Consider the following 23643-nt stretch of genomic DNA (forward strand, 5'->3'; position numbering starts at 1 on the left):
GTTTTTATTATGGTTTTAACATGGAACCATTTTAGTGTTTGTGTGTCGTATCAATAGATATATTCGCAGGAAATTAACATGGAATTTATTGTAGTCACAAATAAATAAAAACGAGCATTTTGTATCTACAAAAATCGATGTAATCATACCACTTCTAGCGTTGAAATGTGGCTATTGCTATTAGGAACACTGATTGTTTAGGTGTTAACTTTATTTTACGAAATACTTCACAAAATTTCCGTTATTTTGAGCATTATATAGACTTTTAACACTCAGCAAAAATTTGTTGTTGTTTTTTTTTTCATTAAAAAGGTGATCTTTAGATATTTGTAATATTTTGTTTCCCTTAATTTCATTGATAACTGCAGTTCATGGACAAATGAAGCATGAATTTAACAGCACTTGCACAAATTATTCTGAACTGTACTTATTATTACCAGTATGAAAGCCGCAATAATTACATCAACATAAGGCCGCCAGCTGACCCCAAACTGCCCTGTAAACCTTCTCCTCGTTTATGCACTATGTAAATATCGAGAGTTCACCTGATAACTGCTGTAACTGGCAGACATTTATTGATCAGCTACAACAGTCTCCCTCTCAACACTTGACAGATTGATCAGAGTGACCTGGTCTCAACCTCTGCTCTGTCAATGACATATTACCCCACAATATACCCAGATTTGTCAATACCAACAATACCAATGAGGCCTCTCAACTGACCGCTAGTGCCAGTTGGGTAGCTACATGTAACATCAAGAATCAATATCCTTGAAGGGCCATTTCGTTAAAGCTTGCATTGATAATCAAAAGAACTTAATAAATGTACTTTAAAATAAGCATTTGGTTTTCCAATGTTTATTATAATGATCAAGTCTATTTATTTCAAAGAACAGAACAAGATTTATAAACAAGAAGGCCTGAAAGGCCCAAAGTCACTCACCTGAGATATAAAGGAACTGGCCTGCTCTGTGCAGATCCAAGATATCATTAGAGCAAATGTTCTGGCTAAGTTTCATGAAGAGTGAACTATTAATTTAACTTTTAGAGTGCTAACAAGGTTTTACTTTATACAAACCAGGGCTTGCACTAAGCGGCGTACGGCCGTATATTACGCCCGATAATTGTTTCCATACGCCGATAAAAAAAACCATGACGTCCAATGTTCTTCCTTAAAATTGGTCATACGCCGAAAATAGCAACCCGTGACGTAAGCTGTCCATTAAAATAACTCTTCAATCAACACTGCTTTCTGCCGACTCAATGTGTTTTGCACAAGTCTCTATCAGTCTAAACTCCGCCTCCTTATATTTGCTACCGCCCGCAGGTGATAAGCAAGTTTATTGTGTGTTGTTTATCTAACGGTTACACAATTTACCCCTCGCGCGGATCGCAAATTGACCGTGACAAAGCAGTCGCTTACAATTGGTTACTTTAACAACACACTCGTGCCTCTGCGCGTGCCATATGTTGTCTAATGATTAGGAGATAATTGCTGGTTTTGGGCAGACGGCACGGTAAAAGAAAGACGAAAAATATCATTAAAGAAAAACAAAACTGATCAAAGTTTAATTAATTACGTAGATTCACTACCGTATTAGGTCCCGCGAGTTTTCTCAGTTTGTTAATCCACCGATAATTACGAGTAATTACCATCTTATTCAAACTGGAATCACAGTTCGTTTTCTATACTAACAAGTCATTTTACTAGTCAGAAACATTCAGAAAACACATTTCCTGGATTAGATATAAATTATCCGAGTAGAATTAAATTGCTACGTCATGACCTTCGAAATTGCAAATTGCTGACCTATTGTAACATTCAACCCGCGTTCAGTTCAAAGCTGGCGATTCAAATTACAAGTAATGTTGGTTCAATAATGGAGAAAACATTAAATGGATTTAACAAATATTTGATAAGGTTTGTTAAACCAGATAACAACAAGGAAAGTTTAGATTATTAAAGTTAAACTGGTAAGGCATTTATTAAGTGTACGTATTTCGGACATATATAGTATTCGGATAAACAGTAATTGATATACTACTAGATGCTCCATCATGGCCATTCATTAAGATTGTGTTTTGTTGCAAATGCAGTCATAGTGATGAGGATAATAAAATGACAATAAATATGTGATGAAAATGTGCAACCGCACATATCTCAAATTACTTAAATGTGTTGAATGGCTTAAAAGTGTTATGATTACGTAGATTTTAATGAGAATTTATTGTTTTTTTCAAATGAACATAGTAAAATGATAGAAATAATACAAGTTTTGAAATTAACATGTTTTGTTTTTTAAGTCGATATTGTTTGCACAAACTTATACCCTGATTTTCCAAACTTCTCCCTATTTTTAAAGCCTAGGGTAGTCTCCGCCTTGTTGTAAGATATATCTAGTTACTTTCACAGATGTACAGTGACCCAAAATGGATGGGAAGAGTTTGTGATCATTTACGCAGTATACATTCCGTTAACATCAACATTAAAGTTGTTTGGACTTCCAACATTTTTGAGTGGGACTTCCATAAGTAAAGGGCAGGAAGTCAGGACTTCCAAAATTTACTTCTTAGTGCAAGCCCTGATACAAACATGTATAAGGATAAATTCCCCGACCCCTGGCGGCCATTATTTTCAAGCAACTGGATCCATTTTCGAACTCGTCCAAGATATAGTTGGGACAAATCTTCTGACCAAGTTTCATGATGATTGAACAATAAATGTGGCCTTTGGAGTGTTAACAAGGTTTAACTAGAGCCATATAAGGAAAAATGCCCTGACCCATGGCAGCCATGAAGTGTCTCAAAGTGAGGAAAATGTTTTCATTTAGTAAAAAAAAAGTATATTTAACTCTTAAGTGGCTGAAAAAAACTGTCCACTTGTGGCTGAATTGACATCACGCAAACTGTCGATCAGATTCTTATCTAAATAACGATCTACCAATCAGCAATCCATAAACTGTGCACGCTGGTTGTTAACGACCTGTCAGCCATTTTCTAGACAAGCCAAATGCCTAGTTCTCATTTATTCAACGAGTTTCTTTTATTTTGTTCGAAAAAATAGGAAATGAAATATAAAGAAATGTTGTACATGTAAATACACTACGCGACCCGTGATTGTTGCCTAATTCTCGGAGTCAAGGCGGACAGTTTGCTTTTTGAGTGGAAAATCACCGCGATTTCACGTGATTCGTCACTCCGCCGTCACGCAAGAGCACGATAATCTTCGCGCTGATTCCCCTCAATTTTGCGGTGCTTCGCCGTGATTCACCGTGATAGCAGTGGATATCGGTGACATCGATGATTCGCCAATTCATGCATATAAACGGAATCGTATCGATGACTGTATACATAACGCTTTTCTTATGTTCACAATTATCAAATAATCCAACATAAGTACATCACTTACGAAAAAATAATCTTAAACATTTATGTCGGTAAATACACTACGCGACCCGTGATTTTTGCCTAATTTGCGAAGTCAAGGCGGGCATTTTGCTTTTTGGGTGGAAAATCACCGCGATTTCACGTGACTCGTCACTCCGACGTCGCGCGAGAGCAAGATAATCTTCGCGCTATATCCCCTCAATGTTGTGGTGATTCGCCGCGATTCGCCGTGATCGCAGTGACAATCGATGACTCGCCAATTCATGCATAGAAACCGAATCGTATCCATAACTTTATACATGTACATAACGCTTCTAATTATCACAATTATCCGATAATCCAACATCAAAAAAATAATCTTGAACATTTATGTCGGTAAATATGTTTGAGAATTTCATTAAAACAACCATATGACTACGCCATTTTTCATAAGTGTAAAGAGTACAGCGCATAATGTGGGACACAGCTTTCATTGGACGAGCGTATTTAAATTTAGATTGATACAATACGATCTTACAAAAAACGTTTTATTGCGTCATACGCCTTCATGTAAAAAACGTTTTCCTTCTGGAAATTGTGCTATTAATGCATAATATTATCAAAACATTTTTTTCACTCGTAAAGCGTTGTAACAAATTAATATACAATTCAAAACAAATATACCATAAGTATAAATGTTCCGTTAAATTCCCAAATGAGAATAAAAATTTATAATCCGAAACACAGTCACACTTCCGATGTTTTAATGTTAACACGACTTTTACAAATGCTTTCAATATAGTCATCATGTATATTTCCCGACAAAAGAGCGCGAAAATTATGCGGCAATGTACAAGGTCAAGGTATACAAGTGTGCAAGTATTGATTTTTTATACAAACTGCGTAGCGCAGAGAACATTGAATTCTGTTGATTTCGGTTAAATGTTTCTTTGGTATTTTTAAAACAGTTATATCGCCAACAATTTGATATTTCTTTTAAAGTCAATTCAAATCAAACACGCCGTATCCGTATCGTTACTGATAGAAGTAAAACATAATACCTTGACTTGTATACAGTGCCTTCCCCAGGAATTTGTTCAGGCGCCCCGGGGTTGGGTTCGGGAGGGGAGTCCCCTCCCGACCTTGATTTTTTTTAATTTAACGTGTCAATTCACGTTCTGTGGTGCGTTATAACTCAAAGAAAAACAGCGTCAAAAGACGTCATTTGGTGCGTTATGACTCTTCAAAAAAAAAACCAGTCATTTAAAAATATATTTTGTTATATTGTTTAATTGTTTTAAAACTTTTCCGCACAGATAGTAAAATCCCGTCTCGAACGATTCCCCAATACATCCGTTTCAACCCGACTCTATTACTGTATACTTACTATTTTTCAAGTTTCTATTTATTACCCGATAATCCCGTTTATTCCGTTTTTATCAATCTCTTTCTGTTAAATATTTACGATAAAAGCTTTCAGTTATTTCTTTAACACAAACCTTGCCATTTTTTAAGTGACTATTTAAAGATTTGATGAAATATTGCCTCTGAATATGCGTCAATCCCCTGACCTGTTGTGTGCTTGTTAAAACGCTCAATACACACCATTTGTATGCAATAGACGCGACGTTGTACATGCTGCATAATTTTCGCGCTCTTTTTAATTGAGAAAAAGATTCGACACAAAATAAATTTGCACTGCTAATTTGAAGCAAAAATATTTAACGTTGCGGTAACATTTACATTCGGAAGTGTGTTTCGGATTAAAAACGCGTTAACATCGACTTACGGTAATGGGTTTCGGATTACAAATTTAATTATTCATATTTGAGATTTCAACAAATATTAACCGTTGCGTTATAAATTCAACGATAATTTGTTTACACACTTTACGAGTCGAATAAATGTTTTGACGGAATTATGCATGAAATTCACGTTGTCCACGAGGATCACGGCCGGTTGCCATCATCAGTCTTCTAACTATCGATTATCGGACGAAACATTTACGAGTGTGCGTAATTAATTCAACGAAAATTTGTTAAAGCGCATTACGTGTCGAATAAATGTCAGAAAAACGAGGTGAATCAGTTCTATAAATGGACATGTTGAAATATACATATACTGGAATTAAATAAATAGTGTTATCACATAATTGTAACCGGGAGTCAGTTGAACAACTTACTCGCTATAATAATTAATTGTTTACCACTTGAAATTAATTTCTCATATTAATTATGAGTCATAGGTAACACTTGTTTACAGTAAAAAGGTGTGATGATGATGCCCGAAACCGTCTTTAATGTTCTGTACTGTACTAATTACAGGTTTTATATTACTCAAATGGTACAACTTATTGCTAATCAAGCTGCGATAAACTCCTGCTTCATGCCCGACGTCAATTAAAAATCAGGGTCGATAGTTAACCCCGCCCTCATAAGCATTCGCGTAACCGATTGGACGATGAACTTCACAGTTTGACGACTGGAAAGTTACCAGATACATCCTTGTCAGCATTTAAATGACCGTGTAATGTGGCTAGAATAATCGATACGCGCGTCATGCTATTCTCTTATCAGTGGATTATCCATTACCCCATGTGGTGTTTATGGCGATTACTTGTGAAAGTAGGTACCGAGTGCTCTTTTAAAACAGGGAATATTGATACACTGATAGGGAAACCTTGATTTTTTTGGACAATCTCCACTTTCTTTTACTGAAGAATACACTGATCGGAAAATTTCAAGCGCCCCGGGGACTCTGATTTCGAAATTCAAGCGCCCCGGCAAGGGGCGCTTAAATGACCTGGGGAAGACCCTGGTATAGTTTTTTTGTTGTGAGAGACCATCTGAGTAAACGCCGAAAAATATATCCAAACTGTTATTTTTTGTCAATGCCCTTTGATCCATTATCGCACTTAATTGGCAGCGTCATCCTGTTGTTTCTGTGATTGTCACAACTTTTCACAGTTTGAACACGTACAAAGAGTGCCAATTAAACACTTGAACAAACACTATCACCCGCTGGACAGTACACACTAAGTAATCAAATGTAGAGGGTTTTTTGTTTTTGGCGTGAAAACCCAGAGAAATGCATGTACATTATACATCATCATAAATTTATTGAACTCTGCGAACGCTAAGTGCTACGTTGATATACTCGTGTTTTTTTTTCAGCAAAACAAACACAATGTTTAACGGCTTTAATATATAGGCAATGATGTAATAACAAAACATTATTTACCACGATGTCATAATAACATGTACTTAAAAATAGAACAGTGATGTATTTCCGATTTCCGGCTTATCAAGCATTGTGAATGTATGTACAACGCTCGGAAAGTAACGCGAGTAACACGAGTTATCCGCATTGGAGCCTGAAACAGAAAATAAATGAGTATAGTATATTTTTGTCCAAATAATTAGATGTAATCTACCGATTACATTTAACCTTTAAATGAAAGTGTTACTTAAACAATTTCCCGTGTCGTAAGGCGCGAATATTTTGCTAAACACTGTTAACAAAAGGGCTACACGTTATAATTCTTAATGAAATGTAAAAATAAGTATTAACATAATTAATAACATCAATTAACACACACGGCAAGATCAAAGTTTAAATGAAAAACTTATATCATATGTCTCGTAAATTACCAAATTATTAGTTTCGCCGAAATCAAATACCATGTATAGAGAAACAAGGTATTTATAACGGACCAATGACGAAACACTATGCAACTTTCAATTTACACAGTGCTACGCTACATGTATATTGCAACAATATGGAATTTGAACAGTGGTAGTGTATTCGGGCCTGGAATATAATTGATTGTAAGTTTTAATAAACATTCTGCTAATGCAATAAGTTAAACAATGTTTACATGTTATGTTAAATAATTATTGCATGATCATTCTTCTGCGCTGTTATATTAATCTGGAGCCGTTAAAGCTTCCGACATTACTTCATCACGTTCATGTCGGAACGGGAGTATTTTAGCTATTACGCCCATTGCATACAACAACAACAAAAGCTTTATTATTGCAATGTATAATGTAAGTGTATACATATATGTTTTTTTTTACATGTACATGTAATGTAGTGTAACCCTTAATGTAAATCCCTTAAAAAGGTGAACCACGGCGGTTCGCGATGATTTGCGGTGATTCGCGCTGATTGCATAACAGCGAGATACATCGCGCGACGGTCGCCGAGACATCACCCAAATTTTCTTGTCGCTCGGAATCACCGCAATTTGTCACGTTGCTTTGATTGCGGTGATGCAAGAATCGCGGCAAAAATCACAGGTCGCGTAGTGTATGTTTGAGAATTTCATTAACACAACCATATGACTACGCCATTTTTCAGAAGTGTAAAGAGTACAGTGCATAATGTGGGACACAGCTTTCATTGGACGAGCTTATTTAAATTTAGATTGAATGCAATACGATCTTACAAAAAACGTTTTATTGCATCATACGCCTTCATGTAAAAAAACGTTTTCCTCCTGGAAATTGTGCTATTAATGCATAATATTATCAAAACATTTTTTCGACACGTAAAGCGTTGTAACAGATTAATAATCAATTCAAAACAAATATACCATAAGTATAAATGTTCTGTTAAATTCCCAAATGAGAATACTAGTTTATAATCCGAAACACACGTCCATTGTTTTAATGTTAACACGACGTTTACAAATGCTTCCAATATAGTCATCATGTATATTTCCCAACAAAAGAGCGCGAAAATTACGCAGCAATGTACAAGGTCAAGATATACGAGTGTGCAAGTATTGATTTTTTTTTTAATACTAACTGTGTAGCGCAAAGCATTGAATTCTGTTGATTTCGGTTAAATGTTTCTTTGGTATTTTTAAAACAATTATATCGCCAACAATTTGATATTTCTTTTAAAGGTCATTTCAAATCAAACACGCCATATCCGTATTGTTACTGATAGAAGTAAAACATAATACCTTGACTTGTATAGTTTTTTTGTTGTGAGAGACCATCTGAGTAAACGCCGAAAAATATATGCAAACTGTTATTTTTTGTCAGTGCCCTTTGATCCATTCTCGCACTTAATTGGCAGCGCCATCCTGTTGTTTCTGTGATTGTCACATCTTTTCACAGTTTGAACATGTACAAAGAGTGCCAATTAGACACTAGAACAAACACTATCACCCGCTGGACAGTACACAATAAATAATCAAATGTTGATTTTTTTTTGTTTTGGGCGTGAAAATCTAGAGAAATGCATGTTCATTATACATGTACATCATCATCAAATTTATTGAACTATGCGAACGCTAAGTGCTACGTTGATATACTCGTTTGTTTCCAGCAAAACAAACTTAACCTGGATGCAGATGCTTAACAGATGGGCCAAAAATAGGGGCAGCTGGTGAGACTCGCCTAGAACCGAGACGCCTGTGATGACCGGCATGCAAGGGCAAACACAAGACAATCACAAAACTTTGCTAAGATGACCTAAAATAATATCTTTTTACGTACTGAGTTACAAAAGGATTTTGTTAAAAAATTCAGACAAAATCAGACACGCAGATTTTATGATACATACCTATTCATTCTAAGCACATAATTCTAACTACATGTATTTTTGGGCAACTGAAAATATTTCAGTCGAACCTTTCCAGCACAGAACCATGTATATGTATATTATTAATCCTCATCTCAATTGTCAAATGAACCTTCCATATTATGACTTCGGCACAAATTTGTAGTCTCACTGAAAGTGATATTTTTATAGCTGAGAGCTTGGACTTTAGTTTCGGCACAAACTGTATTTGCAAAATGAAAATATGTTTCAGGTTTGGCAAGTAGGGCAAGACCAACACGACCTCATACTGGTAAGTTCACACTGACCTTGTTATTCTGCATTTCTATGGATCAGACAGACATAATTAGCATAAATTATTCATAGTGCACTATTTCAATCTTGTTTGTTTTTTATTAAACGAAGTCAAATTACCAAAGTAATGTAAAAATAACTTAACACAACAGCACAGCTTCACCTACAACAAACAGGAAGCAGAGTTCATGTAAAACAATTTTCTTTAAAACGAAAGTGCAATTTTGACACGGTCAAAGGAATAACTACACAAAGGTCACGATTACCCGTGTCAACATGATCCAGACGGGTTTTACAATCACACGATCAGTTGTGAACAACCAAAGCTAACTGATCATACGCCACGATTATAAGTGACACTGTAGCATTTTACATGAATAAAACGGCAAAATCAACCTGACGTCGATTTTGACTTGGCAAAAATGTGAAGGAAAGAAATGGCGCTCGTTCATCTTCAAAATTGACAAAAATGTCTAAATTTGCCATAAACTTGGGTGTCGCACCAAACATTGTGTGGGGGACTAGTGGATATGTGTAGACTCAAATACTAAGTGAGCATTTTTCACAAGAACAATCCAAAACTTACCCAATATAGGCAGAATATCCTGAAAATATGATCAAATTCACTAACAGTATAAAGGTCAGAGGTTGTGACCCACTCGCCCAGACAGCCTTTTGAGATATGATTTGATTGGTCGAAAATTCTGTCCATGTGCGTACCCACACGCACAAAGTTGTGCGCATAACAAGGAAGTGCCAACAACTCGGGTTTGGATCAACATAATTGTTTTATCTTTGGCATTGTCTCGCATGAATTTCACAGGTACGATATTGCTATATTAAAACAAATTCATATACTTTTAATTGACACCAATGCCAAAGCATGACAATATACGTTCCCTTTGCGTTATGGCTTCAAACAGAATCTTTGTTGCGGCGGTGCTTGTATAAATATATGCCCGAAAGTAATATCCGATGCGATTACACACCAATCTTTAATACATATTATTTTCAATACAAGCATCAATTATTGAATATATGTATTAAATAAAATAACAAAATTGAATATTTAATAACACTTTAAAGGGAGCTGTTACTCCGACAAAATATTTGTAATTTTGCAATAGATATCCTCGATCCACGGACTCTTTCAAGTCTTTGTCACAAGTTTCTCTTGGTATACATTAGTCTCTTGGTATATATTCCCCACCGGTAATTTTCTCTCATGTATTTTATTGGACTTAGTTGTGGATGTCTGATCGGGGTTGGTAGCTGGCTGGCTGTTTTATCATTAATCTGCCTGTGGTTTTGATGTACTTAGACAGTTCAGATCTAATAGTTTCTCTCCAGCCTGGTATGTAGGGGTGCTCGTCTGTGTTAAGAAGTGTTTTGATATCAAGGGCCGTAACTCCACATAGTTTGTTTAGTGCTTTCAGGAGCTCGTCCCGGTGTTTTTCATGGATGTAGCATTCCAGGAGAAAATGCTCTGTAGTCTCCAGGGTTCCACATGTGCACAGTGGTGAGACATTGATGCCAACCCTGTTGCGATGTGCATTTAGGATTGAGTACCCTGTCTGTAGCTGCAGGATCACGCCATATGTTGCCTTATCTGGGTGGTCAAGTTGTCGCTTTTGCTTGACTGATGGAAAGAACTCATAGCATGTCCTACCGGTAGATGAGTTCTCCCAACGTTTTTGCCACTTGCTCATGCAGGACTTATGACTTTCTGCTTTCACTTCTTGGATTGTGGTTGTCCTGGAGTCCTCTGGCATTGCCTCGGCTTTTTTGACTCCTTCTTTTGCTAGGCCGTCTGCAACTTCATTGCCCTGTTGGCCTGCATGACCGGGTGTCCATAGGAGTTGCACTGTTGTGGTCGTAGATAGTGTCCTAAGTGCCTTCTTGATTTCTTCAATCACACTCCTATGGCCGTTGTTTTTCCAGCCCATGGTTAGGATGCCAACCACTTTCTGGCTGTCACTGAAGATTTGAATTGTGTTGCCGGGTGTTAGGTGGGGAATGTTGAAGTATCTCTTCTAGAACCATCAGGACTGCGACCAGCTCAGCTAGCAGGATTGTACCATGTTTTGTGACTGCTCTTTTTAGCCTGATTGCGTCACATCCTGGAGGGTTCAGGACTGCTCCTGCACTGGTCCGGCCTGGATAAGTGAAGCAGGATCCGTCTGTGAATGCAAATGTGCATTCTTGGGGGGCCTCCATCATGATATCCATGATGGTCTCTTTTCCAAGGTTCTCCTGTTCATGAGTTCTGTTCTGAGATGAACCTAGACGGCTGCAGTATTCTGGTTTAGTTCTAGACATGCGAATACATCCCACATCTTAGTCCATCTCTGGTTCTATTGTGCTGATTGAGACTCCTGTGTTTTTTTCCATGTCATTAGCCTGGCTAAGTGCTAGTGCTAGTGGGCTAATATGGGCTGGAGGTGTCATTCTGGAGCAGTTCTTCTAGCTTTTGTTTCATAGGGTGTGTTATCCTTTTTGCCTTGATCTTTGCGACTTCACGAATAGCTATCTCTTCTAATCTAAGATCGATTGGTAGGATTCCTGTGGCTTCCTCTATTGCCTCTCTTCCTGCATTTTGTGGTAAGTTGAGACATAGAGATAGACCTTTTCTTTGTACTGCGTCTAGCGCTGTCTTGTTTTTTGCTCCCTGCCAAACGATTGCCCCATATTCAACAATGGATCTCACCATAGACTGGTAGATGGTTGTCAACTTCTTTGTTGAAACCAGAGAGGCTATACCTTTGTCTTCTCTGATGATCTTGAGTGCTCCGTTAGCTTTCCGTTCTACTAGCTGAATGTGTCTATCGAAGCTCATCCTTTCATCTAGTGTAATACCCAAGATATAGGAAGCTGCTTTACTGGTTTACAGTTTACTACTGTATTGGCTGCATTTAACTACATTTGTAGATATCATATGTTCATTTATTTTAATTGACTCTTTATATTGCCAAACTGCAGTTATGGGTAAGTTATGACTGTCAGGTTGGGAAAGTGGTTATTACAGGCGCTTCTCATGAAGAGGACAAGGGTTAATTTCCCATTCTTGGAAGCATGTGCGTTCAGTTATTGGTCCCCAATCTGGGGCTCGATTGATCATTGTCGGCCGAGGTACTTTTAAGAATACTTAATATCTGAGGTACGGAAAATATACTTAAACGTACCCTGCCAATTTAGACTGTACCAGAGTTTTATAATCCAGCCAAAAATCTAAAAGTTGTAAAATGCCCAATGGAATACAAAACAAAATTCTCTTTGAACAAAGCCTGCCTCAATATGCTTTTTATGTCCCCCACTATAGTAGTGGGGGACATATTGTTTTTGCCCTGTCTGTTGGTCTGTCTGTCTGTCTGTCTGTCTGCGCCAACTTTAACATTTTGCAATAACTTTTGCAATATTGAAGATAGCAACTTGATATTTGGCATGCATATGTATCTCATGGAGCTGCACATTTTGAGTGGTGAAAGGTCAAGGTCATCCTTCAAGGTCAGAGGTCAAATATATGTGGCCAAAATCGCTTATTTATGAATACTTTTGCAATATTGAAGATAGCAACTTGATATTTGGCATGCATGTGTATCTCATGGAGCTGCACATTTTGAGTGGTGAAAGGTCAAGGTCATCCTTCAAGGTCAGAGGTCAAATATATGTGGCCCAAATCGCTTATTTTATGAATACTTTTGCAATATGGAAGATAGCAACTTGATATTTGGCATGCATGTGTATCTCATGGAGCTGCACATTTTGAGTGGAGAAAGGTCAAGGTCATCCTTCAAGGTCAAGTATATGGGTCAAAATTGCGCATGTAATGTCACTTCTGCAATATTGAAGCTAGCAATTTTATATTTGAAATGCATGTGTATCTCAAGCAGCTGCACATTTTGAGTGGTGAAGGGTCAAGGTCAAGGTCGTCCTACGAGGTCAACATCATATACGGAGACATTGTGTTTCTCAAACACATCTTGTTTGAGAATGAGTTTGGATAACATAGAGGCCATTTTACAAAAAAAATGATATAAATATTAACATAATGAATTTGACAAAATAGCCGACAACGACCAATTTAGCGTTATAATTCCTGGGTACGTTAAATAATTATTTTCTGTATCTGGGATACATTTAAGTATACAAGTAGTACACAGGGTACATTTAAGTATTACCCGAGCCGACAATGACCAATGGAGCATATTGGGCTGGTGGGGTTTCCTCAGGTTCTTCAGCTCTCCCCACATCACAAGACCACTCTAATGTTATAAAGCTTTCCGTAACAACTAAATAGTTGGAGATTACTGGTTTACATAATTCAAAATATGTCCCAACTTTTGTGCGCCTTGTTAGCTAATTAGGATATAGAGCTGGAACTCACTCCAGTTCCACTCATAATACAGTTTAACCCTTTGCATGCTGGGAAATTTGTCGTCTGCTAAAATGTTGTCTGCTGAATTTGTAAAATAAGCATTTTCTTAATTTTTTTTCAAAGAATACTATCAGAATAGCAAACAGTTTGGATCCAGATGAGATGCCACGTTCTGTGGCGTCTCATCTGGATCCAAACTGTTTGCAAAGGCCTTCAAAATCCGGTTCCGGCACTGAAAGGGTTAAAGCACAGAAGGACCTCATGGACTTCGAAAAACACTCACACACCGGTAAGTTAAAAGATAATGAAGGCAAAGCATGACAAAGGGGGTAACTATGTTTACCCCATTATATGATGTTCAGCAAAATTATTGAACAATGCCTGATAATTGAAGTAACTTGGAAACAAGGTAAAAAAGTTGAATACATTAAACTAATTACCATTACTATTTTTAAAATGATATATTTCAATGTAAAAATTCTAATACCTAATAAAAAAGTAATGTAAATAAAACTTTTAAAAATGTATGGTCTACAACTGGTATTCAAACATTGGGGAAAAAAGACAAAATGCCAGTAAATGTTTAGAAAGCATTGTCAAAATTTAAAAGTACTTTTAAGGCAGATTTTTCTCATCTTTACTCCTGCTTCAAAGGTCAGTAAATGGTTTTGAATTTTAGTTGACGTTTTATAACATTTACATGGTAGAAAGATTTAACATACCTTTCGATTATCATTCCCAATAACAATGTGTCAATAACAGAGGGGAAATCTTAAGGTCAAATATAAGTTCAAAAGTCATCCATTTTATTTTCTGCTCTATAACTGGAGGAAAATTAATTTGCTTTACCAGGAATGTGTAGAATGCAAATGCCATGGGCTGCTCAGTGTAAGGACATTAAGGAAACAATGCAAGTTCAAAGTGAGAAGTGATTGTTTCGTCTCTATCTATGAGGATTTTTATTCTTCTGTCATAAATAAGATCCTTTAAAACAACATTTTTTTCTGCCTTTATGATTGAACATTTCTTTTAACCAAACTTGAGTTTTGGGATTTGGATATTAAAATCCATAAATTTAAAGTTTTAAATGGCGAAACTTGAGAAAAAACAAAATATTTAATAATTCATTATTTTATTGTAATATTTTTCTTTGTTTTATATTTAATAATAACCAATGGTTGTTCGAGCCCAGTTGAGGGTCACTTTTTTCTCTTTCTTTAAATTTTATTCTTGCTTTTAATGCCCCCTTTCGAAGAAAAGGGGGTATATAGTTTTCGCACTGTCCGTTTGTCAGTCTGTCTGTCAGTCTGTCACACATTTCGTGTCCGCTCTCTTATTCAAAAAGTTTTCATCCGATCTTTACGGAACTTGGTCAGAAGTTGTATCTAGACAATATCTAGGTCAAGTTCGAATATGGGTCAAAAACTAGGTCACAAGGTCGAAAAAACAAATCCAAGGGAAGTAATAAGCTTTAAATGGACATAATTATCTGACCTGCCAAATTATATATTTTTGTTAAATAAATCAAAGCGGCGCATTAGGCGGCATTGTGTTTCTGAAAAACACATCGTGGTAAAAGGTCAAGGTCATCCTTCAAGGTCTCAGGTCAAAATACAAATCCAAGGGAAGTAATAAGCTTTAAAGGGGTATAATTATTCAATATTGAACATAGCAACTTGATATTTGGCATGCATGTGTATCTCATGGAGCTGCACATTTTGAGTGGTGAATCTACAGTCACGGTAGTGGCTTTTAATTATTTGCTACTAAAAATAGAGATTTGTTAGAGACAACTATTTTCAAGGGAAGTAATTTATATAATTATAAATCTCAGATTTATATTTCCTTACCAAGTATTTAAGTTCTTTTCACAGTTACTGTACAGATTTTTTATTTTGATTAGTTATAACTCAAATGATAGATTTGTCAAAGGTTTTTGTTAATTGATATAATTATAATTTCTTTCCTGTACTAATTTGTGAATGGTAGTGTTCATTACATACCTGTGGACTTATGTCCATAGATACATGATGAACTCTGGCTATGATCTCTTTGATAAACCACAGGCCTTGGTTGTCAGTGATGTCTGATTTGGTCATTTTTGACTGTCTACAGACCCCCCCCCCCTGGTTGGATTTGACAAAATCCAAGGGAAGTAATGAGCTTTAAAGGTAGATGATTTCTATACCTGCCAAATGATAAATAGAAATTTTATTCAAAGCGGCGCAGTAGGGGGCATTGTGTTTCTGATGAACTCATCTCTTGTTTACTGGAGCTTTTAGATCCATTATGTTTACATTTATCAATATAAAGCATTTAATGACAAACTTCAATACTTGCCAAAATCTGTGAAAAGGGTCAGAGATTCAATATATGGTGTGTAGTATTATGTAGCTTTCCTCTACTAAATTTAACTAGAAATGACGAGGCAGAGGTCGACGCATATCCCCACGCCGCCTGTTTGACACAGGGGCGCTCCAGGGTTGGTAATGGGGCCATGCATAGTTGAGATTAATCGTATTGTCATAAGAGATGTTCAGTATAAATTTGAAGTAATTCAATGTAGAAATGAAGAAGTTAATGTAAAATAACCTAAAAATGAGTGAAAATCTATACCCTAGTTTCTCCTCCTCATCCTGCTCTCCTAACAAATCTAATAATGAATCAACTTCACTGTAGTCAATTATGTACATGTCATCCTAATTGGGATGACTTATGAGATGACTGAACATGCTCTCTTATAGCCAATCTTCTTGCTTCTGTTTTGGAAAAGTTATGTTTTGAGGTTAAATGGTTGACTAAATAGTAACGTCTCAGAAATTTTCTATCGCAATCTTGTACACAACCATGAATATGTTGAATTTCATGTCTGTCTTTGATGTGCCTGTTCAAAATCCATCTTGCTTTAAATTGTTTCTCACATTTTTCCCACTTGAACATTTTGACAGATTTTCAGTAATGAGTCTAAAATTGTAATTGCACAAATTGAAAGTTTCAGCCCTTTTATAGATTCTTGAGGCTATATTCCATGAGTTTCTCATGCTTTTTATGCTTGACTGCATTCTATCTCTTCTCTCATATACAGGCGTCCCTTTGCGCCAATATTTTATAATCCCTTGTACAGTTAATCTTGTGCTTGCGACCACTTGCATTAAGCGACTTTTGTCTTATGCGACCACTTTGAATTCCCCCCGAGAGTTTTCACCAATTTTTCATACTGTATTAAGCGACTTTTGTCTTACGCGACCAACGACCGCTGATTTTCGTGTATTTTGATGTCCAAATCTTTAATTAAGCGACCACTTTGAGGTTAAAGTGGTAAATCTGTTGACCGTTCAGGTACAAATCCGTGTTTATCTAAGCCGATAAGATGTAAGATTGCACCTTTGTTTTGTGTTCACACCAGCCATTTTCCTTTGTATCGATGACCGGTTCTGACCGGTGTTGATGCAGACTGCATATCATTTTTTGTGTTGAATAGTACAGTGAGGTATTGACGCATAGTCTACGGTTTAAAGAGTTTACAATCTGGGACGTTAAGTGACAAACTTAATCGCCGATTTTATTGCAGAAACAATGGGCCGATGCGACAAACGTTTTCACAGTGTTCCCAAGGTTTAAAATATAAACTATTAATCTGGAACATGTGTTGATATCCGTTCTCTAAAAAAATTATTGTAATTATGCTAATTAGTTTGTGTTAGCAAATTTTTCAAATCAGGCCTGTTTATTTAGTTTTCAATTGACGTGTTTTATTTATTTCCCTATGCACCATAATCGAGTCAGATTTCCAATAGCTTACATGCAGAAATTAAAATGTCAAAACAGAAAGTGTTAACGTTTAATGAGAATATTCGGGTATTGGAATTGTCTAAGAGTAAAAGTGCACGTAACATCGCGAATGAGTTTGGAGTCAGAAAAACCCAATTTAATTAATTTTAGAATAAGAGAAAACAAATAAAACACATTTTATAAAACATTTTTAATTTATTTTATTAACCAGGTTTTCCGAAGGAAAAAACTGGTTATTAGATTGGCGAATGAGGGCGGGCTGGCTGGCGGGCGGGCGGAACAAGCTTGTCCGGGCCATAACTATGTCGTTCATTGTCATATTTTAAAATCATTTGGCACATTTGTTCACCATCATTGGACGGTGTGTCGCGCGAAATAATTACGTTGATATCTCCAAGGTCAAGGTCACACTTTGAGTTCAAAGGTCAAAATTGGCAATAAATGAGCTTGTCTGGGCCATAACTATGTCATTCATTGTGAGATTTTACAATTATTTGGCACATTTGTTCACCATCATGGGACGGTGTGTAGCACGAAAGAATCACGTCAATATCTCCAATGTCAAGGTCACCACAACTTAAAATAGATTTATTTTGAAACAAACTTACAAAGGGGGTTAATTTTGTTTGTTCATTTCAAAAGTTCAGTTTGAGTTGTCTCCCTTAATCAGATTTTTTTTCACAATGAAAACCTGGTTTTGTGACAATTTTGTCCCTTGTTTTTATTTAGATTTATTTGATTACAAAAGTGGAAATAATTGTGTCAAAAGGTGATAATCCTACATCTGGATTTAAAATGGAAGGTCGGCATATTCTTCCCAAATGACCTTTTTTTATTTAAAGACCATTTTATTAAGGGACCACTTTTGGTTACTCCCTTAAGTGGTCTCTAAATACAAGATTGACTGTATAAACATTGGATTGAGCTAAACCATTTCACAGATGAGTTAACACAAATAATTGAAACTAAATACTGTGTGACATACATGACAGAATTTTTTAGGTCCAAAGCGGGACATTCCATAAAAAATTGTCAGGACATTTGACCAAAAAGCAGGACACCTAAAACGATCTATCATTCCACCTCTACTGTAGTCAGTATGGTACTAACAAAAACTCTTGATACTTTTATTCAAGACATAAAACATCTGATATGAAGCATGAAATCTAAAACATAACAATAACAGTTTTATTAAATAAGAAAATAGCAAACAACGAAGATAATATTCATCTTTTTAGAGTACACAATCTAGGACATTACGACAACAATACTCATTATATTAATTTCAATGGCAAACATTAACGCAGGGGAGGCTATCCAGTACACTGAAAGTACGGGTTACAGTAAACTATCTACCGAACAGTTACATCAGTTTGAGACGGATTGCGCGGCCGTACACATTTCCGAGGTAGGTTTTTGTTGGAAGCAAACCATCTTTGTGTTCATTTTAACTCTCAACAACGCCTCAACCGTTTTATGGCCCAGATTGTCTCTTTCTTCTTTCTGATTTTTTTTCAGTGCGCTGAAACAACGTTCTGGATCGGCGTTTGAATGCGGAATTGACAGCGCTGCAAAAGCAAGTGAAGAGAGTTGCGGGAACCGAGCCTTTTGTAGGGGTGTTTTCATGCTGGCAATGCACGACCAGAAGGGGTCCAGTGCCATTCCCTCAACGTAAGGGGGTAACGCGCTTTCCGAAAGCAGCTGGAAATCGATGAATTCATCATGAATACGATCTGGATTTCCCACACCTAGCTGCACGGACAGCTTGACTACTAAAAACAAAAATGACATTTGTCAATATGGTATTAACTTCACAATGATGCTTAACGTAATTATTTCTTGTTTGTTTATTTATGGTGTGTCTTTAACTTGTTAAAATGACAATTAATCTGTATCATATCTAAATAAAAAATGTATATATTTATGTATACACCTACCAGACTCTGTCGATGTTTTCTGTCTGTTCTCTGGACGCAGGAAACTTAGGGCCTTCAATACCTCATCGTTGACCGGAAACTTTGTGAGCATTTCGTTGTCAACTCTACGTAGAACGCCCTCACCTTCCTGTGAACAGTGATTCAAATTTACACAGGTGTTCCGTGTATTACACGTTCACGACTTTAATGTGATTATTTACTTATTTTAAGACACATTAATATGCCCATGTTTGATATTCATTAATTAAAGAAAGAATATTATTTGTGTGCACCATTTCAATAAAAAAAAATGGTTGTGTTAAGTTGTTTTTGTACCTGAAAAAGGATTCTTGGACCTCCGGGGGAGCCTAGTCAAGGTAGGTACGTGTGGCGTGGCCTATTGCGATCGTGTCATTATCGTGCTGGTTGTCGCGGATCTCAAAGTCAACCTTTGTTACGTCTGCTGCCGCCGAGATTACTGACATCTTGACGAACTTTGCCATTGTGGAGCGGATCAGACGATTGATCTCGCTGTGCAGGTATCCCACCACGGCGCTGGCGTGCTGGAAGTCTGTGTTGAAGGTGTTCAGCGACTGCAGAATGAACGACAGGAACCTGAACACCAGCGCTACCACTGGATCACGCAGATTCTCAGAAGCACGGGCGACTCTGTTTCCTTTCTTCTCGACATCCTCGTGGCTTGCGAAGTATGCTTCAAGGGCTGGCCATTGTTGTAAGAAGCGGTCAACACAGGTCTGGAGAGACAGCCAGCCGGTTGAACAGAACCTAACCAGCTTGTATGTCTCGGTGTCTGTAAATTCCCGGAATTCCTGGAGTGCTTGGCGTCGCTTGGAGCTGTGTTGAAAGTGCGTAAACACGTCGTGAAGAAGCTCATCGATGGGTACACCTAGCTTCTCTACGCCGTACTGCGTGCACGTACTCATAATGTGGCACGGGCAGCCAATATTCACAACAATTGGTACCTTCCCTCGAATGCGTGACAGGACCGAGTTATTATTTCCTATCATTACGGCAGCGTTGTCTGAGGAATACCCGACCACATTCTGCCACGGGATGTTATTCGCCGTGAACACTTCTTGCAGACACATGAACACATTCTCACCATTCCCCACATTACATATTGGCATGTGAGGAAGAACGTGTTCACCTGGAGCACTTCCGTGTCATATGTCTGGACCAGTATGGCCACGCACTTGCTGTCCCCGCGGTCGTTTGATTCGTCCATGAGGATGGAAAACTTCTGCGAGCGACACAGCTGGGTAACCTTCTTCTCTGCCTCTGTAGCCAACACCTTGGTAACTATGTTCGTCGCCTTTGTTCGCTTGCACCGGAATTTCTTGGCCACCTCGCTGTCCGGGAACATCACTTTCACCAGGTCTGTTAAATGGTCAGTGACCGCGAAGGGAAGGTTGTGCTCTGCTATAAAGGCACAGAACAGCACCTCTGCCCTGGCAACTGGATCGATAATCATAGTTACAGGTCTGATCATGGTGTCGATCTTCGTCGCTGTCTTTACTGTCGCGACTTTTTCTACGTGGGTTGTTCTTTGGACATGCTTAGTGACATTATTACGTCCACCGCTGGCAACTGACACGTCCATGTTACACAGGCGACAGTACATATACTCCTCGCCCTTGCTGCTCTTTGCAACAAACTCAAACTGTGTCTTCCACGTTTCCTGGAACTTACAGGTTCTCTTTGCCTTCTTAGCAAAAGCACCAGCTTGCGGCTCTGCGGGTCGCTTGGACATTTCAAGCAGTTTTTTGTTACACCAACAAAAACAAAAGGACAAAAGAAGTCTATGGATGCTTTACTCGAATTATTTTTCTCTAATGGTAATAATCATATTTTGTTTTCTTCTTATATACACAGATTAAACTGAATTGTGAATTGTCAGGCGCTGTATTGGGGTAGTGTCAAACTGTCATGAATAACAACTCGTTATTTTTATTACAATAACTAAAGACAAGATGGGTACCACTTTTACTGTTTGTTGCGATGTTTTTTTAAGCATGTATCCATGCACAGTTTGTTACTTGTCAATTGTCACGGCTTAATTGGAGTAGGGTCAAACTGTCATGCATAGCACCTCGTTGTTTTTAGCTTAATTGGAGTAGGGTCAAACTGTCATGCATAGCACCTCGTTGTTTTTATTACAATTACACCCAATTACACTAGACAGGATGGGTTTCACTTATTGGACTGTTTGTTGCGATTTTGGTATATTGCACATTCGGATTATCCCGCTATTTTGGAACTAAACATTGAATGTAAAAGACTCATTAATGACATAGATTTAATTTTACAAAACAATTGTTTTGTAAACCGTTTCAAACAAATACAAAAATAAACACATTTTCAACATTTATTTCATTATAATACAACTATCGATAGCAATAAGCGACCACTATCTTGAAGACCACCATGGTGTGAATGCCTGATGAAATCAATAATTAGCCGATAAATCGCTGATAAGGTGTCATAAACAACACTGGTACACACGATAAGTAGAATCGATTGTTAATTGGGGGCAATAAAGGGATTAGCGGTGGTAAGTGTTAGCGAAACAGAGCTTGAATAGCGAATTTTATTGGGAACCTATAGACCTTACATCGTTTTTTACGAATGTCGGGACAAATCGTCTCATATCGGGACGGCGGGACAAAGGGCCCAAAAGCGGGACTGTCCCGCCGAGATCGGGACGTATGGCATGTATGTAAATACATCTCTGCGCCACTACTGTGAAACATTATGCGCCACTTTGATTATTTTTTTTTATATCATTTGGCAGGTTATTTACTTACCTCCCTTTAAAGCTTATTACTTCCTTTGGATTTGTTTTTTTGACCTTTGACATTGAAGGATGACCTTGACCTTAACCTTTAACCACTCAAAATGTGCAGCTCCATGAGAAACATATGCATGCCAAATATCAAGTTGCTATCATCAATATTGCAAAAGTTATGGCCAATGCACCATACCGGGGGCATAAAAATAAGTGAAAATCTCTGACCCGGCCCTGCCCCAACCCCCATAACTTTTGACCCAGGGTTCAGATCAAAATTCCGTCACTGTCACCGTCGTACATATGCACATAGCTACCATGTTTGTAAGTTTCAAGGTTCTAATGCTAATAGTGTAGGAGGAGCAGGTGGCCAGGACAGACGGACGGACGGACGGACAGACAGACGCACATCAATACAATATCCCCACTTTTTCTCTGAAAAGTGTGGGGATAATCAAACTGTTCCGCTGGAGTTTAAACTAACTACGCCCCAAAGGTCACATGATTTATATATACTTATATAGTTAGTAGCTTTCAAAATCTTATTCTCTGAAAACCGCAAGGGAAAGTTGTTTACTATTTGGCATTTGACATGGTATTGTGGTCCTCTAGCTTGTTCATATCCAGCTCATGGGGTCAAAATCAGCCCCATAAACATCCCAAAATCTGCACATTATTATGCCCCTCTTCGAAGAAGAAGGGGTATATTGTTTTGCTGTCTGTCTGTCTGTCGGTAGACCAGTTCGTTTCCAATCAATAACTCGTCAACTAATTGACTGATGGGCTTGATACTTCACATGTGCATTGGCCTTGGACAGTAGATGACCCCTATTGAAATTGGGGTCACTAGGTCAAAGGTCAAGGTCACTATCACACTTACTGTGAAAATCGTTTCCAATCAACAACTCGTCAACAAATTGACCGATTGGCTTGATACTTCACATGTGTATTGGCCTTGGTTAGTAGATGACCCCTATTGAAATTGAGGTCACTAGATCAAAGGTCAAGGTCACTAGCACACTAAGTGTGAAAATCGTTACAGATCAATAACTTTTCAATGAATTGACCGATTGGCTTGATACTTCACATGTACATTGGCCTTGGACAGAAGGTTACCCCTAAATAAATTGGGGTCACTAGGTCAAAGGTCAAGGTCACTGTTACACATTAATAGTAAAATCATTTGTGATCAATAACTTGTCAACTGATTCAACGATTGGCTTGATACTTCCCATGTGAATCAGCCTTGGACAGTAGATGATCCCTATTGAAATTGGGGTCACTAGGTCAAAGGTCTAGATCACTGTTACACACTAAGTGTGGAATTGTTTCCCATCAATAACTCGTCAACTGATTCACTGATTGGCTTGATACTTCTCATGTGCAATGGCCTTGGACAGTATTGAAATTGGGGTCACTAGGTCAAAGGTCATGGTCACTGGCACAATAAGTGGGAAAAGAGTTTCTGATCAATAACTCGTCAACGAATCGACCGATTGGCTTGATACTTTCCATGATCA

At 37.6% G+C, this 23643-nt stretch overlaps 2 protein-coding genes across 9 annotated transcripts in view; one reads left to right on the top strand and one right to left on the bottom strand.

Annotated features, from left to right (window-relative positions):
• LOC127857622 (orphan steroid hormone receptor 2-like) overlaps positions 1 to 9972 on the bottom strand; it is a 66951-nt gene extending 56979 nt beyond the window's left edge. For 2 of the 7 annotated variants that reach the window (XR_008038531.1, XM_052394162.1), the window contains exon 1: positions 9821 to 9966. The gene's annotated coding sequence lies outside the window, so the exon portion shown is untranslated. The other 5 variants (XM_052394181.1, XM_052394211.1, XM_052394203.1 and 2 more) reach the window with 5 other exon arrangements.
• The window catches only part of LOC127857686 (EGF domain-specific O-linked N-acetylglucosamine transferase-like), an 88096-nt gene continuing 74353 nt past the window's right edge, over positions 9901 to 23643 (top strand). Inside the window, exon 1 of one of the 2 annotated variants that reach the window (XM_052394315.1) lies at positions 9901 to 10057. The gene's annotated coding sequence lies outside the window, so the exon portion shown is untranslated. The remainder of the gene's footprint in view (positions 10058 to 23643) is intronic. The other variant, XM_052394320.1, reaches the window with a different exon arrangement.

The sequence above is a fragment of the Dreissena polymorpha genome, chromosome 1 (assembly GCF_020536995.1).
Source record: "Dreissena polymorpha isolate Duluth1 chromosome 1, UMN_Dpol_1.0, whole genome shotgun sequence".
Classification (NCBI taxonomy): Eukaryota; Metazoa; Mollusca; class Bivalvia; order Myida; family Dreissenidae; genus Dreissena; species Dreissena polymorpha.